General features: G+C 37.1%; 1 long non-coding RNA gene across 1 annotated transcript in view; it reads left to right on the forward strand.

Moving 5' to 3' along the window:
* LOC111251501 (uncharacterized) overlaps positions 1-4866 on the forward strand; it is a 30546-nt gene extending 25680 nt beyond the window's left edge. Inside the window, exon 7 of the long non-coding RNA XR_015329264.1 lies at positions 2402-4866. This is a non-coding gene — a long non-coding RNA (uncharacterized LOC111251501). The remainder of the gene's footprint in view (positions 1-2401) is intronic.
* The last annotated feature ends 606 nt before the right edge of the window (positions 4867-5472 follow it).

The following is a 5472-nucleotide window of genomic DNA, read 5'->3' on the forward strand; positions in this document are numbered from 1 at the left end:
AAGTGTCACCTCTTTTTGCAACAGGACACCAGGAATCTACAAACACCAAATCCCTGACTAAGTTAGCCTATCTACATATATATGAAAAGATAATGCTGCTAAGTGATATACTCTAAATCTTTGGAAAATCCAATGTACCTATGGTTTGACCAAGGCTTTACATTGTAAACCAATTGGCCCTCCGACGTATTGCATCAAGACAACAAAGGTGTTAGTTTTGATATGTTCTAGAAGCGAAATATCGAATGCTCTAAAAAAAACATGTGCGATGTTTGGTCCTTAGAAACTGTTTAGAAAACCCTAGAAACTATATAAAAAAAAAAACATGCACAGTCAAATTTTTCCTAATATTACTGGCGTACATTCAACTAAAGAACTGCTATTGTAACGGTCTCCTCAGAGCTCAAACTGGTTACCGTTTTATAAAAAAAATTTAACCAATTAAATATTACTAGCATTATTTTCAGTTCTTGTAACCAGCTGAACCTCAGCTGTTGCTATCGACTGGTCGCATAGAATTTAGACTGCAAAATTATAAAATTTTATCTAGGTTTTACGCGCCGTTTGAAGACCAAACACGCCATACACTCAACTGCGATATAAGAGGTCTTAATGAAATGTATGTGAAGTTACTATGTCGAGTTAATTGTATCGAGTATATAACAGCCGAACCTACAGCAACTGGGACAAATTTGATACAAACTTAGAGTTGCAACTACAAAATGACACTGGGTTTCGTGACAAAGGGCAACTCACAGGCTAGGATTGGGCCGTGCATACACCGGTCAGCACTAAACTTTTGCTTAAAGACCACGGGCATTGCACTACATATCTTCATAGACAATCATTGTCTCATCCAGAGAGTACAACCACTCTCAATTGCTAGAACAAATAACTGATCTGCGCGTCCGAATTAACAGATCAGCACACCAGAAATGCGCATATAATGTCCTAAACAGCAAGGTAAAAGCCCACACGGAAGAAAGTGAATTAAACTCAAAAAGGATATACTGTTGGGCAGCAGGGAATGGACCTATAGACCTATATGATTAGTCGATTGTTCCCTTATGCAGGCGAATAACCGAAGCTATACGTCTTAACAGCTGCCGTAGCCGAAATCTTTGGACACAGTCAGTAATCATAAGTCGGCAACGTTGAAAAAAATTCGATAAGAAAAGCAATCATAACTAGACGGAGCTAGAGAAAAACGTGAAGAACTCAAAATAACGAGACAGAGATATATTAATCAGCAATGATGTGCAAAAAGCTTCACATAGCAAAAAAAACAAGACATAGCAATGACTAAGAAAAAGGAAATTAAGAGAAAGTCATACGAAAAATTTAAAGAATTAACAGGCATTTGAAAAACAAATGACAACCATTAAAAAAGCATTAAAGTGCGAATAAGGTGAGCTTGCTATATGAGATTACTTCAGACTAACTGCATATAAAAAAATAGCTTGCAGGATCCCTTGGTCGCCACGAAGTTTCGTTTAACGAAATTTAAAAGATTATTGTATCAAGAAATGGCTTGAATTTACGACGTTACAGAAAAGAACTCTTAGTCGGCAGGTCTCAGATGACAGAAAAAAGCATATATAAGTTACTACGGAGGACATGAGAGTATGGTAATCACTGACAGAATAGTGAACTATTTTAGATGGACACTGGTCCTACTTCAAGCCGGTTTTAGTGGCCTACTGCACACAAACAATGACAGAAAAAGAGAGACATTTATTTAAATATTCTAGAAGAGGTCAAACCTTGATTATCATATACAAGGAGCGGCGGCGAGCACAGCAATCATGGTCAGTCCTGTTGTGATAAGCGTAAAGGGTAGCGCCAAGAAACTGAAAAGCTGCTGAAGGATATCGTATAGGTGGAAGCGAGAGTAGAAACCGGGGAGCACACAAATAATCAAAACTTTTTAAAAAGGTGATCTCCATTTTAATTTAATCACGTTGGCATTGTGGCCCAGATTGTGGCCGCATGGTTACGCAAAGCTACAAGAAAAAAGGGGCCTATAACCAGAGACCATCAAAAGATCTGGCCGTCTGCTGCCATCTTCAAACATCCAATGCAATCCGCGGCTGTTCTCGTTCCCTACCAGCAATTTACTTTCATAACTCAAAGAACTACATTGCTTCGTGAAGTTGATTTACATCTACGATACTCCAGCTGAAGCAGATGCTTATAGTAAGCACCAGTGACGTCGTAGAAGCATGCCCGAGAAGTCAGCCTCCGAATAAGTGGGGCAAAGACCAAAGCCATGAAGCTCAGGAGAAGAGACAGGTTTGCAAGTACTGATTCGTTTCGTTTGAGCAGAAAAAAAACCTAAAAATTAAAAGTTCTTTCCTGTGCCTCATATTAACGTTAACAACATAATTGAACTCTTTCACAGCACGTATCAAAGAAAACGTAACAAGAAGAAACAGCTACTATCGTAACTAAAAACCCGCCAAAAATATCGGTGAAGACTGCAGTCAAATTGTTCAATTTGAGGATGACGCCAACTGCCGGTACGGTATTTACAGTATTCAAGCTGTCTGGGAACAGTTAAGCACTCGAGATTTAACAATGATAGACGGAGTTGGACCTGTACTCCTAAAATGGATATTCCGTCCTCCCATTTCTACCCGAAACCGCCTGGTGTATTTGTTGATCCATACCTCGTTCATTCATTCGTTAATTAATATTTGGCTAGCATTAAGTTAGCAGCGACAGACAATGATACTCAGAAACAAAAATAGTTGTCAGCAGAAGTAACCAGAAGAAGTCTCATCTGGCTTGCAAAACAAAAGAATCCCGCAAGCTAGATTACAGATGGAACATATACTGCAAACATATTTATATTAGTAAATACTATAAAACGAGTTGCAGTATTATTTTGGGCAATCAGCCAAGTTCAATAAGTAAATCAGCTTGTTAGGTCAAATATTTAGTTTTTTAAAGTAAGGTGAAAGTCTTAACAACGTCAGCAAGCGCCCGCACATATCTTTTCTACTTTTATTTGATCTGTTTATTTATCCAAACTAAGTAAAAATAGACAGAATTGATGCATATAAACCTGATATTATTTTTAACAATCTTGTGACAGACTTTCACGCAAGATTACACTAGAAGATGATTATAATAAATGTTATAATTATGCTAAATAAAAGTGTAAGCAAAAAAATTACAACCCCTCTTCTGGATTGAATTTTACAAAAATAACATATAGGAAGTACTGAGTTACTTCCTGAAAAATTAGGAGCCGCTATCGACAGGATTTCTCAGGTAATTTACGAAAGAGACGTCCCATCAGTACGGTTGTGCTTTATGTTAATTCATTCTTTCGACCAGAGTAAGAATTTAGAGTGTTTAAGGTTTCAGTTGAGTTGAGAAAAGGTCTCACCAGTAGAAATTAACAGCTATTATGGATGAACAAAAGGTTCTAGTCACTATACTTCAATATAAAATCTTTAACGTTAATAAGAAAATGAAGTCTGAGTGTATCAACTTTGGTTTTAATAGAGCAATTAAGAGAATAACCTGTTCAATTTTTTTTCAATGAAAAGTCTGAAAACTTTAAATATGGACGTGTCCTTTTTTAACACAATAGGAAGTCACCTGACCAATAAAAATTTCTTTTAAAGCAAATTTTTTGGACATTGCGACGTTGAAACTGCGTTATCCATATAAAAGAATAGCGACAGATTTGTAGATCATAGTGGGACACTTACACATCGGTACATTATATCTGAACAATTAGTAAAGGACTGACACGGCAAGATGACAAAATGCACACTACATCCAGAATTTATATAACGACCTAATGGATTGAATTAATCTAATCTGTAATAATTTGCGGTGACATGATTATAGTTCCGTCGTAAATAAGGTAATTAAATCTATTACGGGAAATGCTCATAATAGCTATCCATTATACAAATAAAATGAATGTTTCGACTTCTTCCTGTGGTACTGTTGTTAAGCATTTGCCTTTATTTGCAAATATTTCAATGAAGTAAAATCATAAAGCTCGAAACCTCTCTAATAGACAAGTAAACATCTTTGTGTGATTAAAGTGGACATGCAGCACAGCTATTTGCTATATCTAATTAATAACTATTAAAATGCTTACCTCCATCCTATCGACAACAATACAATAAAATCGCGATGTCCAAAACAGCTTCGTTTGTCTTTTACGTATGGCCCGAGGGCATCTACGTTGAAAACCACTGCGCCGGAGATACCTTAGAATCCCAAACAGCTTTGGTAATCCGGCAGCTTAAACACAGGGCTGAGAAATAAGGGAAAATGCAAGGAAAGTCATTTTTAATCATTTGGAAGTCGGTGGCTCCCGGGGACGGAAGGACCACTCACCACCAAAACGGGACTTCCTGTATATGGCTCACTTGACCGCTCTTGAGACGCACGTTTACTCCGGGCTATTGATATTACCAACTATGGTGCCGTTACGAACGGCTACGAGAGGAACACATCATCATAAATTCGTCATTTCAATTTGTCACAATAGTACAATAGGGTTCCATAGGTAGCGCAACTAAACTGATTTAAATTCAAGCATTAAAGTGCTATCACAATTGTTCCTGCATACAAGGTTGAAACTGTTCGTTAACATTTTGTACATAAAAAGCAACGAGGAACACTCTTCAAATAACATTACATAACCACAATTAATAAAGAACTGGTCCTTGAAAAGTTACTATGAATAAACTCTAATTCACATAAAACTTATGTAAAATAATTCAGGCGGACCTTTTGGTTTTGTCTGGTCACCAAAGTAGCTTTCGCTTTAGCCCACAACTTCCCTGCGTAATTATCTACGTATTTGCACTATCGTACCTTTTCTATCCCGATTTATACATCACTTCGACACTTCTCTAGTTCGAACAATGGTGGCTTCAAATTAGTAAAAAAATAATATTCGTGTTAGCCTTTATTTAATACATCCAATATTATACTATTGGTTAGAAATGAATAAAGAACTCAGGAATATTAGACTGGCGTCTGTCTTCACAGCGCTAAATTGGCGAAAGCAAAACCATGAGTAAACCTAGTTAAGTTTAGGGAAAGCTTTTGCAAGAGCGGACCAAATCTCAAGAAACCGCGGAGACTTTAAGGATCAGCTTCTGCTTTGTGCTTCATTTATTTTTTAATGGATAGCTTTATTTGCAAATAAGGTTTCCATAATATGCCGTTATTGTTTTGATTTTTTTATTTAGCAAATTCTGCTCCACTTCAACTCTGCCTAATTCGCATAATTGTTCTAGATTTGTGTTCCGGGGCACTATAAATGCCAGATTTGGTGACAAAGCCTGATAAACGCGAAAGATTTCTCTAAATTTAACACACATATCGTCAAGTTTAAATGTGCCCTTGTTTTTATATTCCGGACCTCCCCAAGGCGGACTCATGAAAATTGCATCGGGTGCTACTCGCGGTACGAAGTGTTCCATATTTGCAACA

This window comes from Varroa destructor, unplaced genomic scaffold (assembly GCF_002443255.2).
Source record: "Varroa destructor unplaced genomic scaffold, Vdes_3.0 BEIS01000005.1, whole genome shotgun sequence".
Lineage (NCBI taxonomy): Eukaryota > Metazoa > Arthropoda > Arachnida > Mesostigmata > Varroidae > Varroa > Varroa destructor.